The sequence below is a fragment of the Melozone crissalis genome, unplaced genomic scaffold (genome assembly GCF_028551555.1).
Source record: "Melozone crissalis strain CALT ecotype California unplaced genomic scaffold, PUWL_Pcris_2 ptg000016l_1, whole genome shotgun sequence".
NCBI lineage: Eukaryota > Metazoa > Chordata > Aves > Passeriformes > Passerellidae > Melozone > Melozone crissalis.
This window is the reverse complement of record NW_026535794.1, coordinates 39,361,495-39,379,984: the sequence shown is the minus strand read 5'-3', so window position 1 is coordinate 39,379,984 and position 18,490 is coordinate 39,361,495. Positions and strand designations below refer to the sequence as shown.

The window sequence follows — 18,490 nt, the reverse complement described above, 5'->3', positions numbered from 1 at the left end:
TTTCCCTCACAAAAAAAAGAAAATAAAAATCACATGCTACTGTACTAGGATTGCATTTTCCAAATAAAGTGAGTTGTGACTGAAATGCTGATTACCCAGAAGAAATCCTAACAAAAGCAAATGTCATAAACTATAACTATACACTACACAATATATGCAGTTTCTCTGTAAATGCAGCCCTGGCCACAAGAACAGGAATGTCTTTGGAGTCCCATTACATATAGGAAGAATAAGATATTTATGAATGGGCAGTAGCTGCTTGTACTCATTGTCCTGGGAGAAGCATATATATTCCTAACAGCTAGTGGACTTGAATAAGTTCCATGTATTTATTTTGTTTCAGAAGAATACAGAAGCTACACCACAGTCCAGGATTTAAGGCTCATCCAAACCACTGTCAGTTTTCATGTGAAGGGAAAAAATAATCCACAGTCAGTTCATACATAAAAGTACACACTCCATCCTGGAACACACTTTTGACAACTGTGTAGTGAATCCTTTGTGGAACATACTATTTGGTATGATTCAAAATCTGTTTTTCTTGAGGGCACTTCCATGAATACACTCTCAATTACATAAATAATGTATCACTAGATTTTTGAGAGGCTTTCATTATTCAGAAATAAGTCTTCTTCTGTGAATAAGCACTTCAAAAAAATAATCTTTTTTTTTCTTTTGCCATTTCTCCCCTTTTGAATTACTAGAAGCTTGAGACTTAGGTATTCACAGAAGAGTTACATACTTTCTCTGCCCTGCAGTTGCATAAAAAATAAGAATTCTAAAAAAGAAAGACAGAAAGGAAAAAACAACTGAAAACAGTCAAAATAGAAAGTCAGACACAGGAGAGCTGTGGTCTATCAATGTAACCTTTGGTTTTAACAGTGCCTACATTACCACAGAAAAGGAGGGCATTCTATAAGGCACAAGTACAGAATAACTTGCCCATAGTACACTTGAGATTTTTTTCCATATAACTGTGTTTTAAATAACTGTGGCGAGATATTCATCCTAACTTCTGTTACTGTATCTATTCTAATTAGCCATGTAAATGTCAGTTTTCCTTTTTGAATTTATGCATTTAGACCAACATATCTAGTTTGCCACAACTTCCCAAAGTTAATTATGCATTGTATAAAAAACGCCCACCCTGTTTAAATCAGTTATCTCCACTTACTGCCTTTCAGTGTAGTTCTTTGTTCTTGCTGTAAGTTAAAGTGCATGATTTATTTATACATACCCCCCCACTGACTGCTCATCCTCTAACTTAACTATGGTTTTATTTCTGTCAGTACCTTGACACAAGAAATTCCTTCCAATGCCACAAAGCACTTCTGCCCATCCTGCAGTTCTTCTCTATTTTCATTCTATTTTCTTAAAAGTGATTCACAACTAAACAAATAATCCCTGCTATAAAGCAACATTGCTATAAATAAGCAATAACTACTAACTAGAAAATACTGTCATTGCTTTATAATTTTTTTTGTTGATTTCACCTTCTTTTTATTTGGTTTTTTTTTCCTAGAGAGACAGACAAAAGCCTAACTTGCCAGCTTTTTAATTGCAGCAAATGTAGTCAATTTAATATTCAGCAACAGCAATTAGGTCAAATTATGTATTCAGAAGTTTTTACTTGGACTTGTTAGCTGCAAAATTTCGATCACCACAGTGCCTGCTCCCTATGATTTGCTAGATATTCCCCTAGTGTTCCTCAGCCTTCCTCCAACTCATTTTCTATCACCCACAAATTGTACCTTCCCTTTATTCGTCTTTTGAATTGCTACATAAAAGCAGCATCAGCAACATTCACCCTGCAATTCATATTTCTACATCTTCCCATTAGTGTTCTATGAAGTCCAAGTTCCAAGTGTCCATGTGGCTCTGAGCATGGCACACACCCTAGAAGACAGCAAAACTTTTGAATTGCGCTGTACCACAACTCCTGCAGAAGGAGGAGTTCCACTTAGTCTGCCTCATGCTTCTCCATTCCATATTCTGAAATGTTTCTTACAGGAGAGCAGTTTTGGGTAAAAACTTTTTCAAAGTCTAGAGGGAAAAAAAATTGCCTTTTAATGTCTTCTGACACAAAACAGTAGTCTGGATTAGCTTTAGCTATACCTGTACCTACTTCATTAGGCCTAGTTGTAGAAAGGCTCATAACAATCTATTATATTCCATCATGTTATGCACCTTTCTTTGCCATTCTTCCCAGGAGAATCCTGCTCTGAACTGAGAAAAGGGCCACAGACATCCTGTGATCCAGCAAACCCTTTCAATAGGCAGCAATACAACCAAGGAAAGGAGAGGTTATGCTTTGATATGAAACATCAAATTCTTGCAATATTTCACTAAGCCTGTCTGGATGCTGCTTCCACCACCAACTGATACATTTTCTTTCTTCTCAGTCCTTAGTTGGGCAAACCAAAAGTGGGGCAACAAGACAGCTTAAAATACTACACACAAATGAACTTCACTCCTTTTGTTGAAAAGCCATTTGTCCCAAAAGGCACTCTTCTAACCTCAAAAGTCTGCAAATAGCAATGCTTTTGAGAGCTCACATGCATCCCACACAAACAGGTATCCATTTAAATGCCAGCTCACAAATGCACCTAAGATTGTAAAGAAAGCACTTCCATTCCCAGGATTTCAGCAGGTTCTTTGGTACACTAAGTTGTTATCAGCCTACAGTCACATATTGCTCCATTGGGTCAGACACAATTTTATAGCAGCAAGTGCTACATTTACACTCCATTCTCACAGCTTTTCTTTGTCTCTTTTTGAGGAGGGAATTTCTTCCATGTTTTCACAAACAGCTTGTCCTTGGTTATTTTAGCTACTGTGTTTCTGTCTAAAATCACCCAAAATCAATGATTCAGAAATACTTCTATAGGAATATTTTTCTTCTAAAAGCACAGCATCATGTGTTCATTTCTACCTTACAGCCTTCTAAATCTAAAATAGCTTTAAGGTATAATCACAGCTATAAGCCCAGCATCTGAATACATCCAAGAAAGTAACACATTTCACCTCTCTAGTACTTATTATCAGCAAGAGCTTTAAAGCATCACAAGTGTAGGCAGCAAACCACAAACATTACTGAAACTGAGAAGCAAAGCCACCCAGTAACTTAAAATGCAGACTGTGCAATCATAAAACACTTAAGGGAAGAAATTCTAAATTGAATATTTTAGAAAAAGAATGGTACATTATTTCATTTCTAGAGTGGATCAATATAGTAAAAACTGGATGTAAAAGTCACATTGGCTGCAAATATGTAGCTTCCTTTCTTCCTTGAACTGTCACTTTACAAACGTAGATTGGTCTTTCAGACTTCATCTGGTGAAATGCCATCTCTCTGCCAATCTCGGTCCACAGTTTTTATTGTGATGCTACAACTTAATACTTAAGGATGTGAATGTTATCAGCCCTGTGACTGCAAAGTAACAATCTTAAAATGCATAACCCTTATGAACTAATAAAAATCAAAACAAATAACAGAACAAATGCAGCCTTTTCATTTATTCTCAACTTAAAAGTACTTGGAGACTAAAATAACTGTATTTTTAATTCTCTGGAGAAAATAAGGAAGTCATTGTGCATTTGATTCTTCAACATCATTGTTGGAATTTCTGCAGAAAAATAATGGTTCCTTTTCCCTGCTATCTGCTAAATACAAAATGTGAATTATCTAAGCCCATGTGAATCTTCTGAAAGAAGGACTCTAACCAAAAGTCTCCCTAAGTCTTCTTAATAACGCTTGATAAAAATTGTTCAAAAGGATGTGGATCAGGTTTTCCAGCTGCCCTCCCAGGAAGCTGTTGTATCACAGGTCTGAAATTGTTCAGGACAGAGATACTGATTCTTCACAGACTGTTTTCTAAGGACTTAGTGTAATAAAGTTCTGATCAGATTGAGACAAGCAAACAGTTCCCTTTCCTTCAGCAGTAACAGACGTTCAAAAATCATCCCCAAGTTCTCTGAAGAGTACAATCTGGTACTGAACAGATCATTTCATTCTTCACTACTCAAAGGCATTTCAGCATGAACCCATTCCTACTCATGGACAGACTCAACTAAATACACATTCAGTCCCACTGACACGAGCTGAGGCTTGGATCTCATCACCAACCACACACATTAAGTTCCCTCACTGAACATATGCTTTCTGAATGGGGATTCAGTCAATTCATACATCAAGATGCTGGAAACAGAAGGGCACATTTGCTACGTGAATGATGAGATAATGAAGATGCTGAAACATTACAAAAATATCACAAGCAGAGTTTCTGTCCTGAAGCAGGCAATGGCCAATGTCCTAGCACAGGTTCTGCTGTGCACTTCTTGCGACTCCTCCAGGTAAAACCACTTTCTCTAAGACCAAACTCCTGGCTTGGTAGAAGTCTCACTCCTGTGCAAGCAGTACCAACTATAGAATAAAGAACTGGCAATAAACTAGGTGAAATATATTGGTTGAATTTTCAACCATTCAGACAACAAATTCCCTGACAACAAAAACGGCAATTTGTCAGCCTAAGTTTTCTTTCTTACACTTAAAACACAAAACACTCCCACCACCCCCAATTTTCAGCTAAAGCCTAATATTACAGATGAACTTCCTATCACAGCGAAACATCCTGACACCTAACTGCAGGATCCTTTAATGAAACAAACACCAAAGGGATATAGTGCTCCTAGTTTTCTGTTAAAAAAAGGTAAAAGCTGATTTCATCTGCAGGGAGTCAGCTACACTAATTCAAAGTACCTAAAAACTAACTAGGTCCATAGTTCTATAAATCGGGTTTAAGGAAAAGAGACAAGTGAAAAAGCAACCACTGAAGCATTTGCAGAAGAATTTGGATCACACTGCTCAGGGACATCAATTTCACCAAAAGTGAAAAATTATTTGAAAAGGAGAGGTTTTGTTACTTTGGAAGGAAAAACACTTTTGCATAGATAATACACAAACTTTTAATAGGCCTAGTGCGATCCAAAACTTAAGGGTTTCCTCTGTTTTATGTATTATAAAGTTAAGGTTAGTTTTATTTATGTTTTGTCTCTGGTGCAGAGCAACAGCTCACAACCAGAACAGGTCTGTTGGTCAAGGCCATTTTCACACCTTAGGACAATGGCTCTGGTCTAATCAAAAGGAAATGCTGCTTCCTAACATGACAAATTATCTTTTTTGACATAACAGACAGAACCGTTGCTTCTCTCTGAGCTCAATCTTTATTTCATCATCACTTTTATCAGATCAGTGCTGGTGGCAATACATCAAGTGCTTAGAATTTCAATGAAATTGCCATTACAAAGGCTTTCAGGGGTTTGCAAATTTTCTCTGGGCACAGAGCAAGACTGGGGTATGCAGCAGTCCATCCCACATTCCCTGCTCTCCTGATTTCCCAGTGGTGATCAGAGCAGGCTCTATGCTCACCATCTCATCCTGGCATTTGGTGGTTTTGAGTGTCACCCACTGGGTGGCTTCATATTTTGTGGCAACTTGGAAAGGTCAGCAGCCGGTTAGCAGCTATGAGTTGATATTAGAACTATACATACACACATATATGGTTCAACCACCTATGAAGTATTTCCATGTTAGTCATTGTTATGAACAATACAAATTATTTATAAGTTAGTTATATAAACAATCTATGCTTATACTAAAATACATCCAAAAATACACATAAAGACACACAAATACAACATACAATATAATTCTCAGCATTTTCTTACTACATGTAATCCCATTGATAGTCAAAAGAAGCCAAAAATTGAAATGTCACATACTGGGTATTTGATCTTTTAAAAAAATCACATCTTGATGGTGCCTCCAGTAAATCTCTACATAACTTTACCCATTTTAGTTCTTTTCAAAAAGCCCTTCCTCTTTTCCTTTAACACAATGTTAAAATTTATCCAATTTCAGTACCTGGTACCACTGAGCTGACTTTGCAGGAGTACCTTACTGACAGCTCATCTCTTACACATATGTACTGCTCTGCAAACAAATACAGCCAGAGGATACTGAACCAGTTTTCTGAAGCTACCATTCCAGAAACACTACAAACAGCTAAGAAAAATATGGCTGCATAATTTTTAACAAAACAATATGGAACCTGATCCAAGGCATTAATGGTCCATAATGCTATTGAACAAGACTACAGGAGAGACACTTTACTTGCAGTTGCTTGTCAGACAATTACTCTCTGCTACTGTAATACTTCATGTGCATACTTCCAAGGAAGACTCATGAACGCACAGGTTCATTAAGGGAATGAGAGAATCGATTGTAAAATGGAAAAGGCCGAGTGAGGGCATATTTCAAAGAGATGAATATGGTACACTCCATTATGTTGTAATCAGCCTCTCTCTTTCATCCTAAGAACTGTAATAGTCTATCCTAATTTTCAAGGAAAAAAAAAAATTCTCACTGCCTGCATCATACCTTCATCCCAAATACAGTGAGGAATTCAAATGTGCTGCAGGCAGTTTCCATTTACCATGGTCTTTGGAGCAGACGGTATTGATGTTGCTGACCATTTTTCTCCTTAATAAGAAAAACATTCAAATGCTACTAATATTGCTGCCTTGGCAAACCACATTTTATAGATGGGACTTGCCCTGTACATGACACATAGAACATCAATCAAGGCTGAATTTTATTTCAATTTATTATGGTTGCTGTCTAAATGAAAAAATGCTTATATCGTTAAAATGTCTTACAATATAAATGTGCAAATGATGTAATCACCCATTTTGTGACAAAATTCTGATTTTGATTAAAAATATCTACAGTTGAACATCTAAATATTTAATAAATGTGGAACAAAAAAAACACAAGCGCATTAAGAAACCACAGTAATTGGTATCTGGTGTAACATCATGGTTTTATGCTTGATAGCTTTTATCTTTAGAAGATGAGTTTATAAGATATTCTTTTAAAATAGTCAGAGCTGCCTTTTTCTTCAAATCATTGAGAATAAATTACTTCAATCTTGACTTCGTTCAAGACCTCACGTGTGTTTTTTTTCAAGTTATCATTTATCACAGTTTGCTTGCTATAGCCAGCTGTCTCCAGACTGAACCTGGCGGCCTGCAAAAGCCCTGCAAGCCTTCCAGATACACAGCTCTGGGCACCACACAATTACCAAGGGGCAGAAAACAGCACCTTATAAGAAGAGAGACTGTACTCAATTCTGTAATTGACTGGAATTCACAAACCTGTCCCAGCTATTGAGACAGAATTTAAGGCTTGGCAGAGTCCCACTGGTACACACCACATGGGACATCCCCAGGAGCTGGCTGGGATCCTGGCTCTCCCAGCTGCTGCCTCCAGCATGGCACAAAGCAACACACCCAACATCATGTCCCTGCTGCAGAGAGCACTGCAGATCATCAGGGCAATCCAATGGCAGTGAAAATAGATTAAACTCTCATATTTTCTCTGTATCATCAGCATACTGTTATTATATAAATACAGTACTTCCCCATTCACAAACAGCCAGCTCCTTCTGCTGTGTTTATTTGACAATACTCTTAAGTCCAGACCCTAAATGTAATGCATCAAAGAATGATAAACTGTTACAGAAGTTCACAAGCACATTGAAGACCAGAAAGTAAATCCAAACAGTTTCTACCAGAAAATGAGAGTTGGCAGACTGTCAGGCAACTGATTCTCCCCTTCCACTCTGAGCCCACCTGGAGTACTGTGGGCAGCTCCATGGCCCCCATAGGAGGAGGAGGATAAGAGGGCTGGAGCACATCACCTGAAATGATAGGCTTAGACAGCTGAAGTGATGAGGCTCCACAGAGATCTTAGAGCACCTTCCAGTACATAAAGATGGCCTACAAGATGGATGGAGAGGAACTTTTTACAGGGGCATGTGGTGACAGGACAAAGGGTGATGACTTTAAACTGAAAGAAGGTAGATTTAAATCAGAGGAAGAAATTCTTTACTGTGAGGGTGATGAGGCACTGGAACAGACTGCCCAGAGAGGCTGTGGATGCCCCATCCCTGGCAGTTGATCCCCATCCCCATCCAAGGCCAGGTTGGACAGGGCTTTGAGCAGTGTGATCTAGTGGAAGGCATCTCTGCCCATGGCAGGGGAGGTGGGACAAAATGATCCTCCAGTTCCCTTCTAATCCAAACCATTCTGTGATTCCATGTTTTCCTTACTGGGACAAAAAGTATCTAAACCAGATATTGGATCCAACAAGTAAAGACTGAACTGCAAAGGCAGTGGTTTAGCACTATTGAAGATGTGGTGAGCAAATGTAGTACAGCTACACACTGCTGCCTTTGTCATGCACAAGTCCCAGCATCTTTCACAAGAGGAAAACTTATTTAAGGTTTTTGCCTAGAACAGAATTTTATCATAGCCAAGAGCTGAGGAGCAATTTCAATTTGGTCTTTAAAGAAGAAAAAAAAAAAAAAAAAGATAAATAACTGTAAATGAAGGAAGTGTATGAGAGAGCTACATGACAGATAAGCAGACTTTCGTAACATTGCATTTTGTAAAGTTTGCCAGAGTGTATTGAAAGAAGAGTCAGTATCCTGGTTAAATCACATCCTGCTGCAGCCGTCCAACTTTATAGCTAAAGTATTCATATTAACTCCATTAAACAATTACAGAAGGAAATACAAAATATTATTAAAAGTATGTTGGCTTTGTGCTTTTTTTCAGATTTAATAAGAGATAAAATGCTCTCAACTTTAAAGAATGATTTTTTGTGTGTGTATTCACACCCTGGAGGCCACAAAGCAGTTGTCCTATGGAAATCCTACAAAATCTAAACTTTACTGTACATTTCTGATAGACATTTTAGACAAGAAAGGAAGGATATTTTAGCATTTATGGAGCTGGCCTGACATTTAGGGGATCTCAATTTCATTTCCTTGTCTGCAAGACTTCCTTCATAATCCCAGACAAAGTAAATCATTTTCCTTTCCCTAGTTTCTCATCTTCAAAATGGAGCAGACCATTAAAGTACTTGAATCATCCAAGTTTTGAAAGACAAAAAAATATCATTTTCTTTTCCATTTTTATTTTTCCATGGTTAGAAATTTACCTGAAAGCTCAATCTTTCAAAGGCTCCAATTGTATGCTATTTTGTTCTCAAAATCAACAAAACACACTATTTATAAGTAAAACACTTTGTATGTTGCAGATCTTTGTCACTGGAGAGTCTTCCATTTTAAAATGCCTGCTCTGTGATAAGAAAAGATATTGAAGAATGAGCACTGGAAAAGTTAATAAACAAAATGCATTCATGGCCCATTACTTCAAATAACTTTACTATATAAATAGTCCACTCATCAAATAATGGCCTCAATTAACATTTAATTCTCAGACAATGCATTTGTAATGTACTACAGGGATTAAAAGTTCTGCATGAATATCACTATCCTGGAAGTGCCACTACTCACAAGAGGAGTACTGACATATTTTCCACTTGATTAAAAACAGTTTCTAGTCTTTCCTCACCCTGCTTCTCTACTAGACCTCCTTGTCCTAGAAGGACCAAAAGAAAATATATTCTCTACATAGGAGCTCCCAATCTGCTGGCTGGTGATGACCATCGGCCTTGCTTTTAAAATCCATAAGCACACGAGTGCAGCATTACTACAGAGGAGAAAACTAAGCAGTCCCTTTGATTTTGTTAAGAAAGCAAGTGATGAGAACTCCCTCATGTAAGTGCATGCTTCAATCCTTTTTACAACAAGGTGGAACAAAGCGAGCTTTTCACAGAATAGTCTCAGTTGGAAGGGACCCACAAGGATCATTGAGCCCAACTCCTGACTCTGCTCAGGACACCCCAAGTGTCACACCCTGTGCCTGAGAGCACTGTGCAAACACTTCTGGAACTCGGTCAGGTTTGGTGCTGTGACCTGGGGAGCCTGTTCCAGTGCCCAACCACCCACTTGGTGAAAAACCTTTTTCTAATATCCAACCTAAACCTCCCCCGATACAACTTCAGGACATTCCCACAGGCCTGGTCACTGGTCACCACTGAGAAGAGATCAGGTCAAAATAAAATAAGTTTAAAAAAAGTTAGCACTGCCACCCCCAGGAACAAACACGAGGACAAGACCAAAGCAACAATGGAAGAGCCTGGCATTATGTGGACACTGAGACAGTGACAAGCACTACAAGAACCGAAGAGATGCCTGGATACTTGCTACTTGGTATATCTAAATGTGAAAGACCTCCCTTCACTCAGCCTTCTTGCTGCTAATGGTGAAAGAGAGTATCTTTGTAGTATGTGGTTGCTTTTATCCTGCAACACAATGACTGAGCCTTGATGAGAAGATAACCAAGTCAATTACTCGAACATCAACAAAACACATTCTAACAATGACTGCCACATTCATGGTGCCATTTTAGAAACTGACTTCAGTACATTCAGATTCTTTTTCGTGTCCTGCGGGTTTGACCTGAATCCTAATGAAATTAACTGCTAGAAGAAACCAAGCCAGTACAAGCTACCAGATTTCAAGGCATGATGCAAAATCTGCTGAAAAAGTCAACAGATTCTTCTACTAGAAGCCAGAAAGGAGGAAGGCTAGTAAGCTCCTGGGCCTCGTTGTGCTTTGATGATGAAGTGACAGAATAAATAAATAAAAAATATTAAGAGCTAACTTACAACAGAAATCTAAATATAAAATCCTGCCAAGACCCATTATTCTCAAAAGGTATTTTAAGTCACGTTAGGACTTCTGCCCATGGGTTCATCTAAGGCACAAAAAAACCCCAAAACAATTCAATGAAAATGAAATATTAAAAAAAATAAAACTGCTTCTCAGCCATTATTTTCCTCACAAGTATTGTCTTTCTTTAAATTTACTGCTAATACAGTATGTTAGCAGTTGTCCTTAATAAGCTCTGCATACATCCAAGAAAAGTGCACACACTGACAAAGATGCTTCTAGTTTTGCACAACACATGGCTTTTTTTATACGGCATGTTCTCTCTTGAAAACTACTCCCTCACAAAATGAAAATTCAGCAGAAACTCTAATAGCTTTCATATTTCAGTCTAATAGGTAGCATGGCATTGCACTGCCACCCACCTTTGCTACAATATTGCACAGCACATTTAACAGACATTTGCTTCCTTCACTCAGTCCTTATGCGCAGCTTCTGCAGGACCTTAGTATTAACATTTAACAGAGTCTATGAGCATAAAGCACATTTATGAACACCTGCTAGAACATTTTATTTGCCTTAAGAGTTTTATTATAACTGTTAAATTTTCTTGCTATGCTTTATGGGCCAAATCCTGGTCCAGTTTTAGCCTCAACTCCCATTGACTTCAACAGCACGCAGATTTGATTGTATGTGGGTTTCCATACCAATTCAATACAGCTTTAAAGAAAATGGGATCACTGGTAAGCACAATACTGGATAGAAAAAGCCAGCACTTAGCAACTCTAAATATCCACTGAACACAGCCTTCAAATGCAATTAAATAAACAAATAAACCCCACACTCCCAAGTCTGTAATCTCCATGCTGCACTACAAAACCCAACCCGCTCTCAGGCTAGAAGTACAAGGTATGCAGATATCCCATCCACAAACAGCTTGGTGGGATGTACTACCACCAACTACTCCTTCTCAGATCACTCACTGATGCTCCTGCCACCAAAATTTATTTGTATGAAAGCCCCCGAAGGCCAGAATGCAGCCATGCCACGTTGGTCACCTCCTCTGACACATCCAGACAGTCACAACCCTCTTCAAAAACACCAGATCAGCTGGAACCAACCACGCAGAGCCAGAAGTTGCAGCTGATGAACAAGAGCCGAGGGAAGATTTTCCAGAGGATACCATGCCAGAAGTCTGGCTGTTCCAAAGATGTTCTCTACAAGAGATCATCTACTTTACCATCTTAGTGGAGATGTTCCTAACACCCCTGTAAGACTGAACGTGACTATACAGAAGCAACACAGCTCTTCATAGCTTAGAAAAAAATATTAACAGAGGACTCCAGGAAAGCCACATGGAACTCCTCTAAAAAAATTTAACCACATGTGAAATGACTTAAGAGTTTACTTTGCCCACTGTTGTTAAAAGTCCAAAAATAGTAAGACAGCTAGCAAAGAATAGACAATATGGCAATGCCACATCTGTTTCACAAAAGCCTGACAGTAAATGCTTGATTCAAAGCATACTATTAAGCCCCCCAAAATTCAAGCAATTATAAAAATGAAATTATAGACACAATGATGAATGACGACAAACGAAACGTTAACAGATCTAGCACCATACAAAAAAAATATTGATTTTCTCTGATTACTACTTAGGTGATCAGAGTGTATGAGGTCCTAGTTGCCTGCTTGCTCTAGATTTTATTAATGCTTCAATATCAGACACCCAATTTGGAAATCAATGCTTACTTCATCATTTTTCTCTGAAGGATCCTATTATTCACAATTGATTTAACAGAAATGAAAGGCTTACCATTAACAAGACCCAGCTGCTGACACTTCTTAGATGAATTATTGAACTTCTAAGAGTGAATTAACTTAACCATCACCAAGACTTATTGTCTGATGTTTCTCATACCAAAGTCAGTGTATTTATAATTACAGAACCAAGTGGTAGAAAGTAACTCCTTTGCTGCCTCCTCCAACACCATACACCCCAAGTAAAAATTTGGCTTTGTAAAGATAAAAATATGAGTTTTGCACCAAATTCTGTCAGTTGGAGCTTAGTCTCTAACTGCCTTTCAACACCCTGAATCTTCATTTATTTCTAAAACTCATAGGTCATTTCCAGGTTCAGAAAGAAGAAATCCAATTTATGGCAAGTTACATCTTCTGTCAATGAGATTACTACAGTCAAAGCTCCCTAGGGCTGCTCATGCCCTGCCAGAAAGCCTACAGAAGACTATTATTAATTCCCTTTAGGTAGAAAATGAAGAACCACCTTATGAATTGAGATAAAAGTAAAAAATATTACACTACTGCAAGTAGAAGCAGTACTACCAGTCCATGGTAAAAGCAGTGTAAATGTACAAAGCAAGAGTTTGAAACCTGCCATCTCAGCCACGGGGCTATCTCTGCTCAGAACATAAATTCATCATGCCCATTTTCCAGTCTAAGAAGGACTATGCACCACCCAAGGTGAATTCAATTCCTCAAATAAGAGCTTTGGCTCTGCTGAATGAAAAGTTCAATACCAAAAAAAGAGCTGGAAGGTTTGGAAGGGCAGATGATCACAGCAGCCTCTGTTGTGATCCTACGCATGAATATGTAATCCTATGCAATTCCCAAGCAGATACACTGCTAATAATGCTCTTCACAAGTCATCCTTGAGAAGTGGCAATAAAACCCTGAGTGCCAGCACACTGCCCAGCTGCACTGACCCACAAACACATTAGTGTCAAGAGCACAGAGCTGCGCTAGGCAATAAGATATCCTTCAGCCACTGACAGAAGAACCACAGCCGCCTGGTGACGCAGCCAGAACAACTGCTCAGCTGCCAGAACGAGTGAACATTTCAGGTCTTGGTAGACTTTTGGCTAATCTGTACTACCTGGCTGAATAAGCCATCAAAATGCTAGAATGGCACCTGCTTTCCCCTTTAGCATTCATCACACTTGCAGAGGTCAGCTGCTCTGAAGACTTCAGCACAAGACCAAGTTCAGACTCCAGATGCAACACATTCGGGAAAAGCCTTCTGGATTAAAAACACAATTTTTTGCTTCCTTTTTATTCCACAGAATGGTGAGATAACAGACCTGCTTATCCTTTTCACACAAGCTGAAAGTCAACAACTGTCCAAAATCACTAGAGCCTCTTCTCAAACCTCTCAGCGGATTTGAGTGCTTTCACACTGCTAGAGGCAAAACACCTGGGCCTTTTTTACCAGGGTTACTGTATGAGGAAGACAGTCTTGGAGCAAACCAATCACTTTTTGAATATTGTATTTCCCTACCAACCCCTGTTTTAACCCCTATCTTACTGAAACCAATCTGAAAATTCTGCTTCGGACATCGGACAAACACTTTAAAAATTAAGAAAAAGGGGAAGGAAAGAAGCTTCACAGACAGAGTCTCCAAGACCATAGGAGATCATTTCCTACATTAGGAAAACAGACCAAAATCGTAAATTATGATTATTTTTAAAATATTTAAGTATTAAAAATTTTCAGTCTGCCTCTTCTCTATAGAATAACACTTTTGAAATGGAAGGTGGTTGGCCATAACTGAAACCTGCTTAAATTTGAGATCTGCATAAAACATCTCAGCAAGTAGGTTGTCTTTTTTTAAAAAAGACATGGACCTTGGCAGATTTCCTGCTTTTCTTACACTCATTTCTTCCAGTACTTCCCACATTGTGAAATAACTCTTAATGCTATAAAGACAGTGCAGACTGCAAAAATTGGTGCTAGTGGCTCCAATGGGAGTGACGTGGCCACAATTTGGCATTCGACAAAGTTTCCATTTCTACATAGGTTTCATTTATTTTTCAGTTTAAAAATAACACCATATTTTGGCATGTAACTAGAGCTGCTCCTGCAATTCAGAAGAAATAACACTGCTGGCAAGCCTCAAATCTGTTCCAAGACAAAAAACTGTGTTGGCAGAACTTTTTCTAAAAGTTCTTTTTGACTAGAGGCAGAATTCAACACCAGCATAAATGGAGAAACTTCGGTGAAAACAGTTATGTTACACATTAAGTTTATATAATGCAAATATATTTAGCTGACACGGAATTTAAATTCTTTTGAACCAATTCTGTTTATCTTCTACACGTACATAATAACTTAGCACCAAATTCTATAATCATTCTTCTGTGAATACTCTTTTCCCTCCTACATAAATGGTACTGTGCTATTTACAAAGTACCACAACCATGCCACACATTTTTTTAACATAAGAGTTATCCAATTAGGATGTGGTGAAATTAAAGCTGCAAGATCTATATTCCTGCATCAATTACAGGCACAGAAGAAAATAACATAAATCTGACATTTCACAACTTCTGAGGGTTTGATTTTGCAACCTACTTTCTAAAATACCTTTTTTGCACGTCATACCCAAGGATTTTTTTAAAGCATGAATACAGTTAACCAATGTGCAGCGGTGCTTCATCAACACAGATCACAGCAAGATTTGACTCCCAACTCCATTGTAGCACAGACAACAATGAAACCATTCAAGTACCAAGACAAAGATGCTCATACCCCTTGGATATTCAGGATTTGGCTGGTTGATGGGTGGGACAAAGTACTTACAAGGAAACCTGTACTATTTTAGATTAACTGTTGAGAAAAAGTGAATTGAGTTCTTCTTGCCAGAGAGAGGGAGAAAGTTACATGACAGGGGCAACAGGCGGCTTCAATTCTCTTGAAGAAAAAGCAATACAAAGCTTAAACATGTAGATATTCCTAAAGCCAAGTTCTAAGCACAGCTTGCTCACTCTATCCTAAATACAATTGACTTAACTCTAAATACAGTTGTGTGAGTATTGCATCGAAATCTTCGGTGTTTTGCCTTTTTGTCAAACTATGCTTTTTTTTTACATTTTGTTATACTGTCACTGAAAAAAAAATTATAAAGAAATGTAGACTGAATTTATTTACCTTCAGATTCTTAAGCATTTGTATCCAATGCACCACAATTAATGAACTGCTTCACATAATTCAACTAAGCACAACTAACACACCTTTAAAGGTCCCTTCCAACCCAAACTATCCTATGATGTGCAACACTAGATTGTACGAGTCAGTCTGCCTACATGTAAGGTATCTTTTCAATAAAATATACCACTTTAGATGTCCATTGACTTAAAACTATTCAACAAATAAAAAGAAAGGTTAAGAGGTGATACTTATGCTCAGACCACAAAATAATGCAGTTAATTTGACCACCAATATAATTAATACAATGACCAGATAAGTACTGTGAGAACTCCAAATAAACTTAATATGCTTTATATGTAAGTAAAAACTAAATAGAATATGAACTAAACTTGAGGTCTGGAATTCCAACCAGTAGTCTCACTGAGAACAAATTACACAAAATTTTCAGCATAGTGTGCCTAAGGATTGATGTCACAAAAATCAGACCTTCAGAAATTTAAGGCAAATTTGCCACCAAGGAAAACACATCAATCATCTTTTTATTTCCCCTGTAGAAATGTACTACAGGTGTTTCAGAAAGACATTGATTTTCAAAAATAAGTGGTCTGTTTCTTTCCATACATTACCAAGTGTAACAGAGGCACATTTTTATTTAGGCTAAATCATGCCTTATGGGATACACTTAGGAGGAGGAAAAGAGGACATACAACTGGCATTTGAGACATATTGCCAGTGCAAAGCTGCCAAAAGCACACAGCAGGGAGCATGTTTTGGCTATCCATGAGCAGAATAAGCATGCACTCCTTAACCACTGCCAGCTGGCATTTGTTTCCAAATACAGAATGCTCACTAGGCAGTTTGGAGACTGGACATACTCCTAACCTTAACTATGCTCCCATAAAAATGTGATGCTGAGATACCTCATTAACCATGCCTCTCTCTTAGCTGACTGCCAAATGAGAGAGACTGAATGACAAACAAAAAGGATACATTTCTCCCTATGCACAAAAAAGCACTTAAAGTATATCCTAACATACTCAAGTACTTACAGTAGAAGAAAGATTTTAAGAGTGTTGGAAGAAAATTCTGCCAGAATCTCAAAAAGCAGAAACACTGCCACGGTCTATTGTACATCGATAGAAAAAGTGAAATCCAGAGGCACAGAGTACCAAGAAAACATAGCAATGTATAGAAAGAGTGGCTGGCACTGTGATTATAAACTGCACTATCATGTTTAATACAACCTCCAGCACTCCTCACAACAGACGCTCCCTGCTTTATGCGCTGGGGCAGATTTGTGGGTAGAAGATTAATGTCCCCCTCCATCTGTTAATGACTATATAGGTCCCCTGGGCTTTGCACCAAGGGTACTTTGCCCTTAGGATGGAACAAGAAATGGGAATCTGTGTTTGTTACAACATGCACTTACTATTTCCAGCAACACTAGCAATTGCTAGATGTGTATATTATTTCAACTTTATCTACCAAAACCATATTTTATCATGGTAGCTCAACTGTGGTTCCAAGTAGATTTTCAAAGAGATCAGTTAAAAGGAGAACAAACCAATGGGGGTGGTGGGGGCACTTTTCACTTTCAAAGTGCTTTCCTGACACATAGAGCCTACATCAGTATTTGCCCTGTAAGTGCTCTATTCATTTAACTTTGCACTAGAATTTCAAAGTGACTCCACTTTTTGGATTTCCCTTTCTCTATCACTGATATCCTGCTGTCATGGACCGAGCAACTCACAAGGAAGAAATGTACCAGACTGCCATGCAAAGGAGAGGGCACTAATTAAAGTCTTCATTTCCTTCAGGGGGTTCTGAGAGTGGATTTTAACTTACCCCTGTTAACTGTACCTTTCCTCCTGAGACCTGGAGGCAAGTCAGAAGCAGCTTGACACCAGCACAGTCTTCGTGGACCTAAGCCAGTTTGATATCCTGGAAGAATACAGGGAAAGAACTGTTACAAAAATGATGTTCTGAAGGAATGAGGCAAACATAGTCACCACTAGAACCATGATACTCAGAGCAAAATCAGAGAAAATCTTAACAGTATCTCCAATATCCATAAATGAGAAATCAAAACCAGAGTGTTGCTTCACTAAAATCTCCAAATGTGGTGTCTCAGGTTTGTTTCATGCTTCCTTTCTTCCTTTTCCCACCCCTATCAATTGCAACACTGACCTCAATTCCGTCTCAAGGAAGAAATAGTTGCCCCTGCCAAAATTCCCTGTGAGCACCAAAGGGAGTTCCAGGGGCAGCCAACCACGTTTACATTAATACCAAGCATATTTAATCAACTTCTCCCTGTTTACTCAGCTCAACTTTGGAAAAAGCTGGAACACCTTTGCAGCTGAACCATCCACACAAGAATATTTTACCCTCTTTTTGAAAAAGGGAGATGCAATTTCAGCGCATGACCTCTACCAATCCTTTTGATCCAACTGGGCACTGTTTCTCACAAACCATTCCTGCCCAACAAGAAAAGCAGGACAAGACCATAGTCAAAAGGGGAAAAGAAAGAAAAATGGAGAAGAAATTGCTCTGTACTGTCCATCATCTTCAGCAGAGAATTTCCTGGTCTCAAATGCTACCAGAGTGAAGAACCTGCAGCCACAAAAGACAATTTTTTCCCTCTATACCAGCAGCAGTACAAAACAATGAGTGTTGAACTAACAAAGGGCTCTGCCTGTCTAGGCCTTAGTACTCATAGCATTACTCTGAAAACACTTCTCTACTGGCTTCCCAAATAAGAAAATACTCCAAATCTAAGATACACACTTAATGTTGTTAAAATTCATTGTAAAACACAACCAAAAAATCCAGCCTGATTTGTATATATTTTGTTTCTGTAACGCAATATTGTTAGAATCAACAGAGTTGCTCCCAGATTTCTCATCTG

At 38.4% G+C, this 18,490-nt stretch overlaps 1 long non-coding RNA gene across 1 annotated transcript in view; it reads right to left on the bottom strand.

The window, feature by feature from the left end:
• Nucleotides 1-18,490, bottom strand: part of LOC128935745 (uncharacterized) — a 60,951-nt gene that overhangs the window by 34,797 nt on the left and 7,664 nt on the right. The window contains exon 2 of the long non-coding RNA XR_008482960.1: nucleotides 17,431-17,526. This is a non-coding gene — a long non-coding RNA (uncharacterized LOC128935745). The remainder of the gene's footprint in view (nucleotides 1-17,430; nucleotides 17,527-18,490) is intronic.